The sequence below is a fragment of the Acinonyx jubatus genome, chromosome A1 (assembly GCF_027475565.1).
Source record: "Acinonyx jubatus isolate Ajub_Pintada_27869175 chromosome A1, VMU_Ajub_asm_v1.0, whole genome shotgun sequence".
Lineage (NCBI taxonomy): Eukaryota > Metazoa > Chordata > Mammalia > Carnivora > Felidae > Acinonyx > Acinonyx jubatus.
In genome coordinates, this window is record NC_069380.1 from 224,512,096 (window position 1) to 224,534,041 (window position 21,946).

Genomic DNA, 21,946 nt, shown 5'->3' on the forward strand with positions numbered 1-21,946 from the left:
AGGGAAGCCACAGTAGGAAGTGAGCAGACGCCCCGCGTGGGGGGCAGGGGTGGAGGGCAGCTGGGGGAGTGCTATGTGCTGGCTTTCTTGTTAGCTGGGGAGAGACAAAAGGAAAACATTCAGTTTTTAGTTCCACGTCACAATAAGCACACTCCTTCTTGTTATTAAAGACTCCCTTATTCACATGGGCCACTGGGCCACTTCTTACAATAATCCGTCCATTTTCAGAGATGAGAGAGGGTGGTGGGTGGGGCGGGGTGGTGGGGGGAGGGAGGCTTGCCTTAGGACTGCGTCTTTGGACACGAAAATAACTCTCGTCTTTTCAAGTTGCCGGGTCTACGTGTTTCCATGACAGTGTGGACTGTTCTTAATTTTAACAAGATATAACAACAGAAAGTTTCTTCAACTACGCATTTGAGAAAATGGACAATAGATGGGAGTGAGACAATCTCTTACAGTAAGTTTTAGAAGTATAAGTAAAATAGGCATCAGTTTGCATATATAAAGACTAGAAGAAAATGTGTTCAAACATGATCTGCAGTTGCCTGTGCTATTTCTCCCTCTGCTGCTCCTTCTGTACATTGTCTTCTTTCAATTTTACAGTTAGCATACAGTTTCAGAGAAACTATGTATTTTGGGGCCGTATACTGTGAAGTCCTGCATGGTTTTCTGGGAGAACTGTAGAAACTCACCAGGAGCATCTGGGCTGTGGCTCCTCCCCCCACGCCCCCAGCCAGTCCTCAGAGACGGGAGAGGAAGTGAGGGGAGCCCCCATGGACTCATTCCGAGGCTCATTTACCCCCACGCTCTCAGGCAGGCTATCCGGGGTTTATGGATTTGCTTGCTCACCACAAGGCTAACTTCGAGCACCTGGAGGAAATTCTTCAGCATAAGAGCCATAAATTTGTGTTCATCCCGAAGTCTAGCTGAAGAAATATGCTTAGAAAGAGCACATACCAGAGAGGGAGCAGAGCCGAAGGGCAGAGGCCTGCTTCTTGTCTAGAGAGAAGAAAGGATTCCAGAGCAACGAAAGGCCGTTCTGTCCGAGGGCTCAGAGGAAATTTTTGGGTTTTGAGGAAATTTTCAGTCCATTTTATGAACTTCAAAATTTTAATACTTCAAAATTTCATGTTCCTCCTAAATAAAGCCAGATAATTTTAAGTTTCTTTGTACTTTGGTTGGAAATATACATAAATTCAGTGTGTTCACACTGTTTTTGATTTTTCTCAAAACTGTCACCGTAAGTTCAGAGTGACAAATATATCTTTTATTAGTCAAAAGTGAGAAAACAAAATTATTTAAAAACTGCAGTTTGCTTACAAGGAAAAAATAACCTTTAATGTAGTTTTCGGAGAACACAAACACAGCAGCAGCAAGCAGATGCTGTGTGTGTGTGTGTGTGTGTGTGTGTGTGTGCGCGCGCGCACGCGCGTACGCACAGGTGAGAAGCTGCAGGTGAGTGTGATTAACAAGGAGTTAGTGGAGGTCACACTGGCAGGGTCAGCAAGCACAGGAACGCTGGTGGCCTGACTTCTACAGCAACACACTATTCCCATTGTATTATCATGCATATCCTGTCATAAACTCTGACTCATTTAAAAATACTTAAAGAGCAAAACAGATTTGAGCTAGAATTTAGTTTGCATGGTAACTTGTGTGAAAAGGCCTTCATAGCTGAAACAATACGATGCTGTGCTAAGAGCACTTTGGTGGTTTTCCTTTACTCACAGGAAGCGGAATGTCCTGTGCACGCGCATCTCTGACATGATGCATACTGTCAGAACAGGTGCATATGACGTGTTTCGGCAAAGAAACGTCTTCCCTACATTTAGTCTTTGAAATGTTTTCCTTTAATTGCATTGGTGAGAATCCACACTCATCAAAAAAGACACAGAAGATGTGAAGCGAGTTCAAGGAGAACGATAAGGCACACTCCTCTGTGTGTGCATCTGTTTAATGTTAAGGAGGATCACTACATTATGCTTTTCCTTAGGAGAATATGTACAGCACTGGAATAGATTCCATGTGTCCTATAAAAGGATATACTTATTTCAGAATGTGGACAAATTCAATAGTTCCACTATCTTATCAGTGTAACTGGGCTCTCCCACTGAAACCCTCTTAAAAGATAACTTATGGTTCTTGACCTTACCTAAAACCTGAGTTCTTTTCCTAACAATTGCTTAGCAGTAAAGCTCTCGAGGCTCATGGCTGTGTCAGTTGTTGGTAATGGCAAGGGCTGCACATAAAACGGGCTTTCGTGAAGATTGTTCCAAGCAAGACTAATTCACGTTTGAAGGAGAATGCTTTAGTGAATATGTCAGAAAGCAGAAAAACAGCCTTTTCCCAAGGTACTCTCCAATAAACGAACTCCCAGATTGCTTGGGGGTCTAAATAAAAGCCTTGCAATCACTTTCTATGATTTGCTGGGCGTTTTAAAGTTATTTTGGGATTTATTTCTTGGATATTACTCAAAATCATTTTTTCCTTTTCAATCTGATGTACATCTATCTCCACATAATCAAGTATGTAAGTAGAATCAGAATGTATTGAAATACCATTCTGATATAACATGACATTCAGGAACTTGGAACTGGTCTTGGAATTGCTATGAAGGTTTGGAGAGAGATGGACAGTCATGTCTCTCAAAAAAAAATTATTAACTACAGTTTTTCTTTCTCTCATCTATCCTTTACTGTGGAGATTAGATTTTTTTTCCCCATGAAAATTCCAGTGGACGTCCATTTCTTTCCAAATTTGTGTTAGCTGTGTGGTTACAGCTTGGATAACATCACCTAGACTTTCCATGATAGTCTGAGGACTGCCAGAACAAAAATATGCCTCGGGGAAATGAAAAATATGATAGCGTAACTATCCTCCAGTATTTAAAAGTTAAGTAATGTCTCTTCAGAAGAATTTCTAAAGAGCTAAAATAACGCTAGGATTCAAATTCTCTCCACAAAGACAATGCTGTCATCTTAAAATCCATTACCTCTTAGCAAAACTGCTCATTAAAATATTTTGGTCCAAGTTTTGGGGAGGTGTATGATACATGGAGAAGAGTGCTCTACTGTTATTCCCATTTTACAGACAAAAAACCCCTGACGTTCAGAGACATAAGGTAGTTTTCTCAAGGCCCAGAGCTATTGAATGGCTCAGGCTTCAAATCAGACTTTTGATTTTTTTCTGCCCAGATGTTATTATTTTCAGTGAAGAGATCTCATGGATCATCTACTTTCACCTGCCTGGTGCAGAATTCCTAGTGGATGGTGTCACAAGGGACCTGTCTGACCCAGACACCTCTAGAGAGGAAGGCCATTCTCAAACAATGTAATTAATATAAATATGATAAAAGTTATGGTTCATGACTTAAAAATGTCTTGATAGCTTTGTGAACAAAAAATACACAGAATACTGATAAAAAACTAACGTTTATACCAACAAATTCACTATTCATGCAGCCAACACTTATCTCTAACCAGATAATTTTGCTGTCTTCCTTGCATTTCGTGAACAAACATGTCAACAGAGCCACTTCCCCTGAGTTGCTAAAGGCACATTTTCTGCCTCCTCCTTCCTCTGACCTCTCCTTCTCTGGTGGGTTCCTCCACCTCATCCCTTCTCTCTTGAGCTCATAATAAGCTCTGGAAGTGCCCAGAAGGTCTCACCAGATCCCCCTGGCTGGTCCCTCTTGCGGCCCGCTTCCGAAGCACAGATGTGAATAACGGATGGTTTGAGAGTGGGGGGCAAACGGCAAGAGTACCAGGCCAGGCTCGAAATCCTGCTAGAAGTCATCCCTGCCTGTGAGCCAGAGACGGCCTAGTGAGAAACTCATTTAATGGCTGTACGGTCCAGACAGATGGTGCAAGTTGCTGCTGGGAAGCCAGCCTCCTCTGGAGCACGGCAGGGCGGCTGTTCTGCGGAGACCCACAGACCTCACTCCCCACCCTCACTCCATTCTTTCGTATCCTGTTGCCTTTTCCTCAACATGGAGCTCATCGACTTCTCAAATGACCTTTGCAGTCATGTTTCCTGGTCTTAACTCTGGTTCTGTGTGCAAAGCCAAAGCCTGGCACACGCACTCCCTTGAAATACACTGGTGGTGGCTGGAGCGTCCCTTCCCCTAACTTTACATTGTCTTATTATATGGCTGCGGTTCTTAAGACAGGGAACCAGAGAATCAAAACACGAATGCAGGACACTGCTGTTTTCTTGAATGGTCTGAACCCCTCCCCACTCCGCAATTAAACCTGAAACAGACCCGAGACCAACTCAAATCATAAGAAGGTGTGTGGCACAGATCCCTTTAGGCCGTTTACATGCCGTTTACAAGAAAGAAAGGATAAGCAACAGCAGTTCCCAGATATTAAGAATGCCCCCAGCCGCGCAATCAATCAACACGAGCGCTTCTCGTCCCGTTCCGAGAGCCCCCCTCTCCCGGGCGGGCAGCCGATAGCACAGGCCAGCATTAAAGCACAACACACACTGCCGTCTCGAAGCATGCAGCCGTCGCCCCGGTAGCCACCCGAGAGAACAGAGCCGGGGAAGCGGGCTGGAGGGGCGTGCACGGCAAGCGTGCATACCTAGGTCGAGGATCCAGTACTTGCAGGTGCTGGGCGGCCCGCCGCTGCCGTAGGCCGAGCTGACGGAGGGCAGCGAGTCCAGCGCGTCCACCGGCTTCATTCCGTTCGGCATGGTGGGTGCCGGGTGGACTCGAGGCTGCAGGCTCAGGGCTCCCGCCCTGCCTATCCCGGCCGGCAGCCGGAGGCACCCACTCTCTCGCAAAGCCGGCAAACAGCTCGGCAGGCACTGGGGGGGGGGGGGGGGGCAGGCGAGGCGGGCCGGGACCCCAGCAGGGGGTGGGGGGGCAGGCTGGCGGGCAGGGACCGCACGGCCCCGGGGGCCCAGCCGTGGCCGGCGGGCGCAGCTCCTCTCCCGTGGCCGGCCGCTCCCTCTGCCTCGCCTCTGAGCGCCGCTTTACAGTTGGGTCTCACATGTGGGAATATCCAGACGCTGCGGATTACATTCTACCACAGTGACTCTAATTGGAGCTCAAGGAAATTCTGAGGGCGCACTGTGAGCCAGATGTTTCTGCTCTCCTCCAGCGGCCAGAGCTGTGATTTCCTCACTCACTGAAATGCCAAGTGACGGACGCCCTCCCCACGCCAGGCTTCCTGACTTGGGCTTTGTGTAGGTTTGGATGGAGGTCTTCTCGGAGACATACAATAAATAGTGCCTCCTGATGTGACTTGATAACCAAAAGACACGCAATTCGGCCTACAGCCAACCGGTTACATCACTGGGCTAAAATGCCACTCCTCGCTTATTAGAAACATAGCTTCCCTCTTCCTTACACGCAGCAGCCATACAAGTGAAAATAAATACCTTTACTCGTGATTCGTAAAGGCATTTTTGTCCTTTTCGGAAACGGGATATTTTCTTTAGCCTACATAAATTCTTACTCTTTATTTGAAAGTTCTCACGGGTTCTCTCCCTTGTCTCCCACGGCACAGTGGCTTCGTAGGCGATATTCCACCGTTTAACCACCATGAAGTCTGACTGTCCGACTCCTGTGTGAGAGCACTCGCGCTCCTGTTCCTCATTCATCTGAGAGGCAAGCACGGTGCTCTCCCAACTGTGATGGCCCATCTCCTGCTCTGAGGCAGTCACCTGGAATATTCTTTCATACACTCTAAAACTGTAATGTGGCTCTCTGTTACTTAAACATTTTCTGAAGGGGTGTTATTTGTTGAAGCCGACACTTAAAACCAGGCACTACCCTCCTGAGTTATTAGTAATTCTCCTATCTCTGTTTTATCTAACCTAACAGTACAGATGATTCTGTGTTGTTTTAATGCTTTGCTAAGAAAAAATGTTGTCTTTTTAGTTCCCCAGTTGGAAGTTCAACTTGTATTCTCTCTCTGCCACCACCCACATTAGTTGTGAAGTGAATTCAAAAAATTCTCAAAGTATAAAATGTGAAAACAGCATAGACTTCTAGTTTCTTTCTCAGTTTAATACAATTCACAACTACAAAAAAAGCATAAACCCATCGCACCCGAAGAAAGCTGTCTGGAGTACTTGTAACACCTCCCTAAAACAAACTGCCACGAAGTAGGATTTGCCTCCTGTTCTTCTTAAAAGACCAAAAGCAAAGCCTAAATTTGTTTTTCCCTATAAACGGTCCCGTGATAGATCCAGATGGCGTACTCAGGCCAGGACCAAGCAAGAGGCGGAAATCTGCACAGAGCGCTTTTTATGCAAGTAAACTTTATTACTGAATAAATAATCTTCTCTCTTATTGGCAAAAGAAAAAGAAAAAAAAAAAAGGCAGTAAAAATTATGTCCTAAAGGAAATCAAGTTAATTGACATTCTAAGGTTTCATTTACTACAACCTTTATTAAATATTTTACTTTGTCCCTTTCCAAAAATATAGACTGCCAAGCAAGGGCTATTAATTTAAAAAAGTAAAAAAAAAAAAAAAAAAAAAAAAAAAGAAAAAGAAAAAAGAAAAAAGAAAAAAAAAAGCTGTCAGGGAAAGTGATTATGGGTAATATTATGTTCTCTAGTAAGAGGAAGGGGATGATGCTTAAAAATGAATACTACAATTTTGGCTGAGACATGTGTGAAATTTCCCCAGGAATTGCCTTCTTCAAAATGTCAAGTTCACATGTGTGAGAGAGATGTAACACAGAGGGAAACGGGGAATAAAGGCAGGCAGGCTTCCATCCCCCCTTCCATGTGTGAAACTGTGAGGTTATCGTAGTGTTTACTAGTAACGTGGCACTTTATAAAGTACATAAAGATAAATTATATGACGTGAAGGTGCTGCCTGACCCCCACCCGGAAGGAGTGATGATCTAACTCTCTGGATCCACAGGCATGGAACCAACTGAAATGCCGACATCAGTGAAGAGTGCCGAGGCAAAGTGGGGAGAGAACCCCGACCGTGGGGCAAAAGCTTCCTGGAAGTAGGTTTTGAACTCCAAGGCCGATTCCTGCCTTGGTGGCGTGACCGGGATTTGTGGTACAAGTCTGAACCAAGTTCACGTGAGAAAGACCCAGGGTGGCCCCGGCAGCCTGCGGGCAGAAACGCTTGGTGGGCACGGCGGCCACGTGTGGGGAAGGGACGGCAGGAAGGACAGAGGCTGGGGACCTCACTTTCTTGGAGCAGCTGGGAAAGAAGGGAGGTTGGGCCGCAACCGGCAGGGAAATCGGAAGCGACCGAGAAGTCGGAGAATGTGCAGGATGGGGTCAAAGCTCTGGGCACAGGAGGAGCCTGCCTGCTGTGTGAGCATTCTATCACGTGGGGAAAGAAACGGATGGGGAGCTCAGTCTCGAACAGACGGAGACGCCCTTTGCAAACAAGGCATGTAAACTGACTAAACGTGGTGGGTTAAAGACAAACATTTTAGGCATTTGGTATTTGATAGGTTATGGATATTTCTTTGATAGGTAAACACAGAATTAAAAGTGTCAACAAAAGAGAAGTTCCACTGCCGAAGACAGCACCTTCCAAAACATTACCTGAGGTTGGTCTGTGAGGATCCAAGGCCAGGGGTGCAGGGAAAGCAAGTGGGAGAGACCTGTGTGTCAGAAGGTTGAGCGCTGACTCTTGGGGCCACGGTTATGTTTCAAATCCCCCCCAGAACAAATCATTAAGATCAACTAGGTCTGGGGTGCCTGCAAATGTGTCCTCAAAACGTAAGGTAAACACAGTCACAAAGGATCTAGCCATATTACAAAGGAAAACGTAGCCACACTAAAGGAAAGTGCTTACCTAAGTAACTTTGAAAAACAGTATTTTGATTCCAAACTGTAAAGCCAAAGACAAAAGACTTGTACGTTTTTGTCTTACAGAGGTGTGGGTCAGCAGTGAGAACAGGTGGAGTTCAATCTTCTAAAGTCAAGTCATTTTAGGTAAAGAAAATATTCACTTTCCAAGGAGGAAAATCACAGCCTTTTCTCATAGGATTCAAAGTATATATGTATTAAACAAATTTTTTAAATGTTTACTTATTGTTTGTGAGAGACAGAGTGTGAGCAGGGGAGGGGCAGAGAGCGAGGGAGACACAGAATCCGAAGCAGGGTCCAGGCTCCAAGCTGTCAGCACAGAGCCCGGCGCGGGGCTCAAACCGACGAACTGCAAGATCATGAGCCAAAGTCGGACACTTAACCAACTGAGTCACCCAGGTGCCCATCGTATATTCTGAATGATGAGATGCAGGTGTCTCACTATCAGAAAGGAAGGTTTCAGGTAAGGAGAGGTGAAGGACTAGAATGAGCCCTGTGTTGCCAAACAGGAGTTGGAGGTCTCAGTATGACATCAAGTCCCGTTTCTTTCTATGCGTGCTTACATGGAGAGACAGAGAGTATATGAGCGTAGACACGTGTGTGCATCTGGGTAGGTACACATACATGTCCACTGAGAAGACCTTAGTGCTTCATAGCGTTCTCCGAGAAAAAGAACCAGGACTTCTCGGAGAAACGGTTGATCTAGGGTTGCAGCAAGGAAAACACAACAGGAGCCGGAAAACCTCATAGTGTCAGAAAGCAAGGAAGCAAGCAAAAAACGATGGGGTGTGTCCAAAGTACACAAAGGCCCACTTGAAGGAGCTCCTAATGGCCGAAGCTTGAACAATCTGAGTAACAAATAAATAAGGACAATATTGGATTATGACTCATGGAATGAAATAAATGCCCATGACTCCACACTGATGCAATTAACTGAACAAATAAGCAAATGAGGCAGAGGGACAGCCCTTCTTTTCAGAATTCTAATTAATAAATTTAGAAGATATGAGGGAGATGGGGAATCACCAGTAGGCAAGCAGCACAATAACGATGGTTCTGGGTGAGAACCACTGACGAATGCTAAAACGAGTGGGTAAAGGCAGGATGAGAAACAGTATTTGCATAGTTTCAAAATAACTCCCACAAGGTACTATTTACAAAGAGTAGAACAGTAACTTTACAGCGAAGCAATACTGCAGTCACCACTCTAACCAGGCGACCAAGGTCACCACCACCAGCAGGGACACACGTCAGGATCCTCCCGAGCCCCCGGGTAACGCACGGAGATGCACAGTGTCATTTTTGCGGTATTCTTGCCACAAGTGCATGCACCACATTCAGTCATGAGAAGACATCTGATCAACAAACCCAATCTGAGGGACCGCTTACAAAACAAAGAACTGGTAAGACTTCAAAGGCGTCAAGGTCACGAAAGATTAAAAAAAAAAAAAAAGGCAGAGGAACTAGCACAGATTGGAAACGAAATTCGAAATTCGACGTGTCTTGGATTGGACCCTGAGGCAGGCAAAAAGACCTTAAGGCAAAACCTGAAACAAGAGCTGTGGCCAATTAACAACTGCATCAAGGCTCCTGGTCACCGAACCAGGGTCATGTGCCGTGTGCCAAGGGGGGTGGGGTGCACTAGGCAAAGGGGGTGCAGGGATTCCTTGTGCTATTTCTGCAGCTTTTCTGGAAGTCTAAAATGACTTCAAAATAAAACGTTTTAAAAAACAAATTCAGCGTTCTGGTTGCATAAATACAAAAAGCTAAAGAAATTGAGAGTGTGGGACAAGTTACTAGAGCAAAATAGGCAGATTCAGAGGAGAATTTCTGTGGGAAAAGAAACATATTAGACAAATCCATGGCCTGTGAAAACAGCTATCTATGGTTTACTGAAGAAATGTACTGTAGGAGTAAAAATCACTATCTGCCGGCATATTTGTAGGGCAAAACTTCAACAATTTCATTCTCATGATTTAAGCTGGTTTGAAAGAAACTGTTTTGGTCAAAACACTCCCCAAAAATCAGTTTTAATGTAACTGTCTCCTGAGATGACCATTCCTCAAATATTTAAAATTAGAACTTCAATGTTCAAGGGCCTATTATTAATCTATCCAAAAAAAATATGAAGGTCATTTTTGCAAAAGGAGGTCTTAAGAAACAAACAAAAAAAGGGGGGGGGGAGGTCATATACTAACGGTTTTATTTTCATTTTTTTTAAAGCTTATTTATTTTTGAGAGACAGAGGGCAGGGGCGGGGGGAGAGAAAATCCCAAGCAGGCTCCATGCTGTCAGTGCAGAGTCTGACGAGGGGCTTGATCTCACAAACAGTGAGATCCTGACCACAGTGGGAATCAAGAGTCGGATGCTTAGCCTACTGAGTCACCCAGGCACCCCACAAATGGTGCCTTTTTTAAAAATGTTTATTTATTTTTGAGACAGAGAGAGACAGAGCATGAACGGGGGAGCGTCAGAGAGAAAGGGAGACACAGAATCCGAAGCAGGCTCCAGGCTCTGAGCTGTCAGGACAGAGCCCAACGCGGGGCTTGAACTCAGGGACCGTGAGATCGTGACCTGAGCCGAAGTCGGACGCTTAACCGACTGAGCCACCCAGGCGCCCCCACAAATGGTGCTTTTAAAATCAGAACTAAAAACATACGTAAAAAGAAAGCTATTTCTGGGGCGCCTCCGTGGCTCAGTCAGTTAAGTGACCGACTCTGGCTCAGGTCATGATCTTGCGGTTCATGAGTTCGAGACTCACGTCAGGCTGTGTGCTGGCCGCTCAGAGTCTGGAGCCTGCCTCAGACTCTGTGTCTCCCTCTCTCTCTGCCCCTCCCCTGCTCATACACTTGTCTCTCTCTCTCTCTCTCAAAAATAAACATTAAAAAAAAATTTAGAAGAGAAGCTTTTGTAAAACTATAATTCAGATGAGCCACAGGGTCTAAAGTCTTTCTATTCCGAAGAGGAAACATACATTAATAATTAGGCAGCTAAAATACGATGAAAAGGTCCCCCAAAACCTTAAAGGCAAAAGATGGAATATGCAGCGCATTATCGACTACATTTTGACATTGAAACCTTAATGACCTAAGTCTGAGGAATAGTATCTATAACTTCCTCTCAAAATTACTAGTGTCTTCCTGAGACTTGAACGCCCTTCATAACCTGCTGAGTTTTTGGTAGCCTCTCTTCAAGCTGGCTCCGAACCCCAATTACAGGAGCCACACGGGTCCCACAGTCACGGACACGGGGACCTTGGAGCCCACGCTTCCTAGGACAGCGATTCCGGCCCGCTCCCCGTCCCCAGCGTCTCCCCTCTGCGCAGCATGTCCGCGGCGCTGGCCTCCAAACAGCTGCAGCACCCGGGTCGGGCTTCTCAGGTTCCACGCACAAAGATACTCCTGTTTAGAGGGTGTTTTGTCCAGTTTCTTAGCCCACAGATAACACCGCCTGCTCTGGAGGGAGCGGGAGGGATGACTAAGTCCTGCTTCTTAGGGCTCCATTCAGCACATTATTTCCTGCTGCTTTCGAGCACAGTTGCCAATCCACAAAAGCACCTTTATTGAGGCATTCAAACGCTACCTCTGGGTGCCAAAAATTCGATAGGCTCCTTTTCATTGCTTTCCTTACTATCTTTTCACAAACGATGTGAGTTTTTCTCTTACTGTAACAAAACACACATTCAAGTACTCCTTTTTTACGTTTCACTTTAACTCACTGTGTGACATTCTCTGTTTGCATCAGCACTGTGGGTTATTTGCAGAATGGCAACATGAGATGGGAAACCTCACAAACGTGTTCCCTAAAAAACAACAGAAACAACAGTGCTCAAAAATTAGAGCAATGTCACCAACCCCTTGTGGCCAATACATGCTCTGATGTCCCAGTTCTGCTAAACTCGAGTGGGGTACAGACCACAAAACCACCGAGGGAGGGAGAATGGGAAGACCCGACAGGAAGCCTACTTCCCCAGAGTTTGCAAGAAAAACCAAGTGGCAGGTTTTGATTGTTTTCGGGGGGCTGGTGGGGAGAAAATTCTTCCTTTTGCGAACGGTGGTTCCATTCATTTATCACAAGACGCTCACTGTGGATACAGCCCGGTGCTCCACTAGGGGAGGGGGAAGATGAGAGAAGTGTCTCAAAGGAAAGAAAAGAAGGGTGGGTTCCCAGGAAGAGGACCTCTTTGGGTGATGGAAGGCAACTGGAATTACCATCATTTAAATGGGGAAGTCAAAACGGAACCTTCTCAGACAAAGGGATTGCCGGGTGGGGGGTGGGGGGCGGGGGTGGCGTGGGCTCTCAGGAATGTACCTATGGCTCCAGGAAGGCACGGTCTTGGGGACAGCGGACTTTGGAGACCAGCTTCTGGAATCCGCTCTTCCGCCAACGATGGCTGGTCTCGGGCACCTGAGTTTGTCTCTAGAAGCTACACCTTCTTCCCTGGACCAAAGGCTCCTTCCGGCTTGTGTGGAGAGCAGGATGCACAGTGGTCAAGAACTTGTGGCCAAGTTAATTCCTCTATGCCTCCACTTTCTTGTCATCAAATGGGATGACAATGGGGGCACTGGGGTACATCTTGAGGACTAAATGTAGAGAAGAGCAGCACAGTGCCTGGCACACCGCAAGCCCTCAACACATCCCCTCCGCTACAGGGCTCCAACAGTACCCTTTGCTATGGGCTGACTGGCCCCCCCCCCCCCGCCCCCAAATCTGTATGTTGAAGTCCTAACCCACAGTTCCTAGGAATGTAACCACAGGTGGAGACTGGGCCTTTAAAGAGGTGACTGGGTTAAAATGAAGCTGTTAGGGTGGGTCCTAATCTGACTGGAGTCCTTATAAGAACAGGAACTTTAAACACACACAGAGGCACCAGGGACGCACACACAGGAGGACCATGTGAGGACACGGCAAGAAGATGGCCGTCTGCAAGCCAGTGAGGGAGGCCTTAAGGAAACCGACCCTGCTGGTGCTGTCGCCTTGCAATTCCAGCTTGCAGAACTATGAAAAAATAAATTGCTGTTGTTGAAGCCATGCAGTCTGTGGTATTTTGGTAACCAGAGCTGACTAATACACCCCTCCTCCCTTGTCTGGTAACAATCTGCTCCATAACCCAGGGCTGGAATCGTCTGATTATTCCTGAGACAGGAGGAAACTAATCTCTAAGAACAGCACATCAGTATTCTTTCCTTCTAGTAGATTCAAAGCTCTACAGACTCAGGAAAAGGGGTGGGAAAGGAAAAGATGCAAGGGGACGCACAGGGCTACATTACCATTAAAAATAATACAGAATTCCAGAGCTGCCTTGCAAATCAGCCAAGGCAAATGAGCCTGTTTAAAGCCCTCTTAAATCTTTGAAAGGGTCTCTCAAATAATAAATACGTTGGGTCCCCTCCTGTCCTGAGCGTGACTAGAAAAGTTGTGGGAAAATGATGACCCCCTGGAATTGTCAGCCTTATGGAATTACCAAGCTGTCCAAAGCAACCTGTCCCTGCTGGTCAGACTACACTAAAATGCTCTCAACGGCTCAGACACTAAAGCAACTTGGAAGATTCCAGGGTTGCCCTGCTCTGGTCCACACAGAACACCAGGAAGGGTCCTTCTTCCAGACAGGAAGGATCCTTCTTCCAGACGGGAAGGATCCTTCTTCCAGACAGAGCTGGCTGTGGGGGCGACAGTTGAAAGGTCAGCCTCCTTAACTGACTGACCTCCAGCCCTGCACAGCCCAGTTCTGTCCCCTCCAAAACCCTCCTGTAGTGTCAATAAAGAAGGAAGCAACTTTTAGGTTGGGGAGGTATTTAAAAACAGTATTTTTCAAAATTCATTGTGAAAGGTTAATGATAAACTGAATCCTTCAGAAAGTGCAGAGAACATACGGAGGCTTTAAAGCCCCTTATAAAACCCAGAGACAGCGCCATTTCAGGAATGTGTTTCTCAGAGGTGACGGTGTGATTTGGACTCCTGAGTGGCTCTGCACAAATGGGAGGCAAAACAGAGGCACTACAAACAGCTGTTGATTCTCTGGAAGCTTCTACCACCACTCAACACTTAGTGGCAAACTCCTAATTGGCACCCTTTCGACTCAATCTGGAATAAAAGCAGATACTGGTGAAATATTACTTGTAGTAATATCCCATAGTATGCTCCTACATGGAGTCCTGTGGAATATGGCCATCAAAATCTCACCTCACTCGAGTCACACAGAAACTTGTGATTTAATTTATATGAATGACTTTAAAGAGAGACCTTATTCAAAGGTTCCCCCCCACCACCCCCTTAAGTGGGTAAAATGAAATGAGAGAACTCAAGGGGTTTGGTACAGATTACATTTTCATGACTCCTATTGAAATTAAAAAATATATAAAACAAAATGTCGTTATATAGCACCTCTATGATGTAGTTATTTTTCTGATGTAGTTAATTTATGATTCAGGTGATTATTCTTCAAAAGTCTGCTTCCATGAGTGCATTTACCCTTCAACCCGTGCACTGGACTTTGAGAATTCCACCTCACAGTAAACCTGTGCAGGAGTGGAGTGATGCTCTGCTAGTGTGCCTGTGACAGCAGGGGACTGCCAACCGCATGGCATGGCCCACATGCACCCCCGAGGGACGCACCAGGTCCAACACACCCGTCAGAAGGAACGAGGTTATGCCGTTTCTAAAAGACATGACAGACTGAAAAAGGCCAAAATATGCTACCTTTCCCGTAAGAAAACGGAGGCAAGAATACGTGAATGTTTGTACTTGCTACACAAAATACCAGAAGGAGGAGGAAGAAATGAATAAAATGGTCATCCTTACTCCTTACACAGCCGACGGGACTGGGAGTAAGACTTCTCAGTTTACAGCTTTTCGCGATTTAATTTTTGGTGCGAAATGCAAAACGTCTACAAGTAAGGTTTAAAATCTGGCTTTTTCTTCTATTGTTTAGCATGGAAGTTCTGAACGTGGGGTTGCTGGAATTGCATGCAAGTTGTACAGCCACGTTCATTTTCCTGGGAACAGGCACCAGAGCTCTCCTCACGCACTTGTGCTTCCGAACCTGACAGGGCCCACTTCCCCAGAATCAGCTGGAATTACTGAAGGTATTTTCCCTTCTCCTTGCAGGGGCAGCTCGACTTTAAGGATTCACGGTCAAATCTACCAAAATTCTCACCATTCATGGGAAAGTTAGTGCTGGGAACATAATTACAAAGTCATCTCATGCTTCTCTGAACAGAAGGAACAGAGAGGCAAAAGCCAAAATACACTTGGGTTTGGCTGGCACACACTTCCTAGGTGCTATTTTATCAGGTGTTCTCAGAGCCAGGAGCTACTAAATAAATCGTGGCGACAAGTGCAAAGTTAGTCTGACCGAAATACTGTTGTTTCCCACTGTGGACAGCATCTATTCGCGTTCAAAACACTAATGAAAACCAGCACACTGTACTCTTACACAATTTCTTACCAAACACATCATCTCTGTAATTTCCCCCAGCTCCTGCAGACCCTAATGAGAGTGAATACATTTAAAAGAGAAATCCCAGTTTGTCTAATAAATTGCCATGTTTGAAATGCACAAATGTCAGAGAGGAGGCAGCTGGGAAACTGCGGTCCAGAGAGACGCGGGAAGCAGATGGCTGCCTTGTACCTGCAGCCACACCCCCCCAGCCTGTGCATCATGCTGAGGAGAGCGGCTTCCGACGGTCCCTGGTGATCCCTTCTCCCCTGATTAGGTTTCTTTCCCTAAACACTGCCGTGGCCATTTAAAGCAAGTGTGGGAAGACGGTTTTCTCATTGTTTATGACTGTGCTATGTATATAATTTTGTGATCATCTTAATATGGACACTGTCAATACCTGCTCATGGTTTTTTCCTGTTTTAATAAACACTTTACTGTAAAGTTGGAACATGAAAATACCTCCAACATGAAGCATTCAGAGAGTAATGGCCCACTTGTGAGGCTCCATAATTACATGCTGCACAGAACACGGTCCTTAATCACAGGTCTTGGACGGATCACCCCGTTGTGGCTGCAGGGGGCTCAGAAGAGGGACCACTCTTTGTTCTTGGTGTGGTTCCTCTTCCCACAGGGATTTACATTAGCAGCTGTTCTGACTGACTAAAAAATCTGCTCTTTTCCAAGCTAATTTTTTTGAAAAAGTATATATGCCTTCCATTATATATTTTTTTAAAGAGTATGTGGGCAGATATAGGTTTGAAATGCATATGCCTGGGGTGTGTTTTCTGATTAACAGTGGCAATCTGGCATTAAGTAGATGTCTAAATACACCAAAACCACAATAGAGTCAACCACATTTTTTAACAGCACCAATGCCTTTTCGAGGTCCTCTGTTTTTTGAAAACTTACGAGGTCATTTAAGAGTCACTAAGCAGTTATAAGAGGTAGGAGGCTGATTCCCCTTTGGGGCCGAGTGTTTCACGATTTGGGAAACTCACGTGTGAGTTGAACACAATTAAACCGACTCATCCCCAGTATCCTGGGGGAGATGCAAGAGGCCTCCCTCCTCGGGCAGGGGAGCTCTGTTCTTGGTCACAGAGATTTCTAGAGAAGCACCTCAGTCTCGCAGAGCTGCCGTTTCTCTGGGCGGTGGTCGGGGCGGGGTTGAGGGCGGGGATGGAGAGCACAGGACACGATGTCCGTCTGTCAGCTGCCCCGTACTAGGCTGATGCAATGCTGGGAGCCCGGAAAGCGGTTTGGACAGGGGTGAGGAATCTTAGTATCTGCTTGTATTCTGAGGAGGGAAAGAGCCTCCACATACCCTCGGAGCTCAGGGCCAGCAGACGACAGGCACAGGCTGGGAGTGCAGGCGGGAGAGGGCAGGGAGTCCCTGGGAGAGGACACGCCTGGTAGCTTTCCGAGTCCTTCCCTTCCACTACCTGCAAACCTCTAGGAAGGTCCTGTCACCTGGTCTCATTTCCATAAAAGGGGACCAAGGGACATGAGAGCTGAGACGATGGAAGAGACCTGGCCTCCTCCCAAAGCTGGGGAGGGGGTGGTGGTGGTGGGGCGGCCACAGACAGACAAAGCCAACAGCTCACAGGGCCCGGATGCTGAGGCGGGGAGGCTGAAGACAGGGCCCAGGGGAGGGGATGGCCCCGGAGGGGGGACAGGGGGCTCACGTGCACTGCATTTCGGGCCTCAAGGGAAACACGTATTAATTTTACATATAGCGGTTGTGGTCAGGGGTTCCCCGAGAATCAGACATGGAACTCTGACCTCCAGGCATGCCCATGTCTCTCGACCTTGAGGAATGGCCCCATGGTCACAGGAAACATATCCATGCAAAGTGTGAATCTTTAACGTAAAGGACATAAAACAGAACGGAACTGGATGCTCATCCCCCATGCAGACCCCTGCTGAGACAGCAGCCCAGCAGAACCCGCCCCCCGGGCCTCAGCGCAAAGCTCCCCTGGGTGCCCCATGATCCGGCCCCTTCTCTCCGTTCTCACTCACTCTCAGTGCCAAGAAGAGGTTCTCTGCCTCCCTCATCAGTCTTGTTGTTTACAACCTATGTTGTCTGTACCTCCTCAATCACATTTGTAAGTCTGGCACCGTGTCTGTGCCCAATGCTTGTACTGAAATCTGTTTTAAAGCATTTTCATTGATTTTCTACGTGTTTCCTCGTGGGTCTTGGGTCCAAGTTCATCTCCTCGGGACCTTCTCAGGTTAGCCTTTGTGCTGTAACACTTGTTAACTGCATCAAGATTTATTCTATTCTCCCCTCACCTCCACAGACTCACTGGATAAATTTATTTTTTTCCTTTAAGATTTTTCATTTACTTGGTAAGAAGAGGCAGAGAATGTCAGGAAGGGGCGAGGGATTAAGACAAACCCCTCCTGTTACCTGACATACCACACTAGGGGGAGAGAGGGCAGGTGCACACGTGGGGGGGGTGTGTGTGTGCACGCGCACACGTGTGCGAGGCGCAAGGCCCTGTAGGACACAGCAGGAGGCTGGGAGCGACAGCAAGTCACTGAAGAAACTTGAGGAGTGCAGCATGAGGGGGTCTGCGTTTCGCTGCAGTAAGACAGGCGTGAGCACTGGCACCGGGAGGTCTGCGGGCCAGCGTCAGTGGTGGCACTGAGGAAGGGACGGTGTGCCTGAAACGCATGACTCAGGTCAAGGTAACCACGTGTGGTGGCAAGCTCAGGAAACTTGAAACATTATCACAGGACTCCGTAGCTCCACTTCTGGGTACACTCCCCAAAGCACTGAAAGCAAGGACTTGAGAGATCTGAATGCTCCTGGTCACCGGCATCCCTCATGATGACCGGAAGCTGGAAGTAGCCCCAGGGTCCACCAGCGGGTAGGGTGAGAAAGAGACGTGGTCTCCACACACAATGCAACACTATTCAGCCTCAGAGCAGAGGGGCATTCTGACATACACAACAATAGGGGTGAACTTGAGGGTGAAATAAGCCAGTGACAAAAGGAGAAATACTGTCATAGACAGTAGACATAGACACAGGAAGCAGAACCGGGCGGCCCGGGGCCGGGGCCGGGGAATGGGAGGATGGAGAGAGCCGTGGACGGGCTGTGGTAATGGGACACGGCAATGGGAATGAACTCAATGCCCCTGAAGCGAACACTTCAAAAGGGTTATGACGGTAACTTTTACGTTATGTGTATTGTACCATGTAGAAAAATAATGTGCGTCACCACCAGCTCTGGGTTCTGGCACCTGTCACGTGCCCTCCGCATGGCTGGGTGACAGCTGGGTTACCCCCTGAACCTACAGCGAAACTCTCAAGCACGATCGTTTGGGTTGTGAAGAAACAGAAAAGCCGAACCATTCCGTCTAGAGCAGCATAAAAACGGGGATGTTTTCAACTGGCCTCATCAGAAAAAACGAACATTTCTGATATTCCTGTTTACTCTCTGTGATCAAGACTAAGTAAACAAATGCAGAAAAGTGACAAGTTTTACAAGTTTGGACAGAAGGAAAGAAAATCCCGTGGATTTATGAAGAGATTAAAGATGATTACACGGCACCTATTTCGGCAGTAAATCCATACGCGTTACCCAGGGGAGCGTGGGAGGCCGGTGCCTGCCAGGCCGGGCGCCACATCAGACTCGCTGGGGGCGGTGTCCGCGTCCAGGCCCTGAGCCCAGAGGTTCTGATGGAACAGTGACGGTGTAAACCGCCAACACAAACCAGACTGGATGAGCACGAGGCGTTGCTGAGTCCTTATTCTGCCTCAGCGTGTGGGGTATCTGCTGAGCCAGTGTCACCGACGCTGTGAAGAAGGCAGACTGGGCCACCGGAGCAAAACAGGATTGACACTCGGTCACCAATGCCACCGGTCTACCAAGTGCGCTCTGGCAGCAACCTGCCTGTGTGGGACTCCCCCACAAAATGGAAAGCATTTCTCAACCGAAGAACGTTCACCCTGGAACATTCGCACCCTGTTTCAGATGCGAAACTATCTCCTTGGAAAACAAACTGAGCAATTACGTTTCTTGTTCACTTAAGTTATATGTGTGTGTGTGTGTGTGTGTGTGTGTGTGTATACACATACATATTTTATATTTATTTTTGAGAGAGCGCAAGTGGGGGAGGGGCAGAGAGAGGGAGACAGAGGATCCGAAGCAGGCTCTGCGCTGACAGCAGTGAGCTCAATGTGGGGCTCGAACTCATGAATCATGAGATCACGACCTGAGCCGAAGTCAGACACTCAACTGACTGAGCCACCCAGGCGCCCCCAAGATAAGTTACATTTCTGATATCTCCCTACATTGCTCAAGTTTACAGAAAATAAAAGCACTTCCGGTCCTCGCGGTGCTTGAAAACCGCCGAGTGAGCACACGCAGTGCTCACAGTGAGTCCTGGGCCCTCCTTGGATGAGGTGTCTATACTCACATTCACACTGCAGCGTTTAAAGTATCATTCGCAACCAAATAAACAGACATTTGACCTTAACAGGCATGACTTTTACATCTGAAATGTTCGGAAATCTAAGTTGTTTGGACTAGGGAGTTATTAGATAAATTACTGAAGCAGTAAAGCTGAGATAATTTTGGAATCAGAAATTAGTAAATGTGCCTCCTGCCTGGAAGGTCAGAGCAGTGAATGATGGAAGGCGCTTAAGAAACTATCTGGCAACTAGAGACAGACACTTAACGACAGCTCCCTAACTTTCAGGAGTCTGGAAGAACGTGGAAGGCGAGACAACCTGCTTTCTTGTCAGGAGGAGACATGCCAGTGACAAGCAGCGAGTTCTCAGAGAGCAGGGGCCACACGTAAGTCCTCACTGCAGCATTCTTCAAGCCCAGCCTGGGGCCCAACAGTAGATGTCGGGTAGCAGACGTATGTGTGCAAAAGGGCGAAGGGCCGAGCGCACCCCAACGTGCAAGTGACCACGGTGGCACACCCACCTTCCCACGTAAGAGCAAGAGGGGTTGTGGGCTGAGCGGAAGCAAATCAAGATCTCCCGTTTCCCCAGGTGGCAGTGGCTTCTTGTCCCGCAAGTCTCTGTGTCTTTTATTTGGACTTCGTTCCCAGATCCTCATCTATTTGAGGAAGGCCCCTTCTCCCAGGTGGAGACCCCGGTCACTATGGCCAGATTTCCTGGACTTGAACAGGGACAGGATGCTCTGGCAGAGGTCTGTCACAGAGCCCAGAGGAAGATTTACCTTCCTTGAATCTAATCTATTGCCCGTTGCCCCAGTCCTAACATAGCAAGTGAGCAATCTTAAGAGTGTCCTTGCATTACAGGAAAAATACAAATGCAGGAAAAATGTTAAAAATGGGTAAGGTTTCTGAGCTCCCATCTACTGGACGAGCTGTTAGTTCACAACGGGTTTTACTGAATGAAGCAACATCTTCTTGTTCAACAAAGAGCGTGACGGGGTTTCTGAGGGGCAAGGAGGAACTTCTCAGGGGCTAGAGCGTCACAGAATAGGGGAGACAAAAGCCCCAGCCAACAAACTGGTACTTGATTCTAAAAACCAGCAAAAACCCAACCTCTGTAACAACTCTTCAGGACAAAGTCAAGTGCGATAAATACACAGTTCTTTCTTCTTGGCTAGCCTGCAATTGTGAACACTGGGAAGCAAAGAACACACCACGGGAAAGGCACATATAAAAAGAAATCTTTCAGAACGAGTTTTATTTGTAGCTGGAGTTCACCAGGGCTCCTCTGTATAATCAACTCAAGGGGAAAAGTTGTACTTTATTTTCAAGTCAAACTCAGGGACTTAAATATATGATGTAACTTTGGAAACCCCGTGGCAACGGACTAACCCAGCACAGACCCCCCCCCCCCCCCCCCGCCACTGGCACTCGAGTGCCACACAAGGGGGAGTCCAGCGCTGGTCTAAACTCATAGGCAGCTTTGCCAGGAACGAGAGCGGACACCTTGGCCTTTGGCCAAAATCTGAAAATTCTCCTTCTGTTTGGATCCCTGAAGGAATGATAGCTCAATTCTTCTAGTTTCTTACTGGGGTGACAATCAGGTCACTGTTAGGCCCTGAGGGATCTGGAACACGGTTGTGCCTACAATTAACAAGGTGAGCTAATCAATCAGTAGCTGTGTCCTGTGCAGTCTCATTGAGCTCAACGCAATGAGTGAAATGTACCTCTGCAGCCAGAAGATGGTCCTCAAGACATGTCATGAAAAATGCAAAGCGGGCACAGATAACAAATGGAGGGAGTGACCAGAATATTCCAAAATTAATAGAAAAAGAACTAGAATATGGCAGAGTATAGGGTTGTTCTCTCAGGAAGAGAAAACAAATTGCATATCCCCAGATCTGCAAGAATCTGCCATTTGCCAGTACTTCAGAGAAATGAAGACTGACGTAATATGGTTCAAAACAGATGAACTCTACACATTCTACACTTTTCTAGAAGCTATAAATGACCAGTGTTTCTCAAAAGGGCTTGAAGTCTCAAGTGAGCTTTTCACTGAGATGAAACCAGCACTGTCCAAAAGAAACATAGTGCAAGCTGCACACGCAATGTATAAAAATTTTCAGTAGCTACGATTTTAAAAAGTAAAAGGAAATAGGAAATTAAATTAACCATAATAAAACTTTATTTAACTCACTCTATAAAATATATTACCATTTCAACCTATAACGACTATAAAGTAATTACACTTTTTTTTTTTTTTTCTCATATGAGGTCTTGAAATCGAGCATGTAT

General features: G+C 46.8%; 1 protein-coding gene across 3 annotated transcripts in view; it reads right to left on the reverse strand.

Annotated features, from left to right (window-relative positions):
* TRIO (trio Rho guanine nucleotide exchange factor) overlaps positions 1-21,946 on the reverse strand; it is a 353,418-nt gene that overhangs the window by 54,934 nt on the left and 276,538 nt on the right. The window lies entirely within an intron of this gene.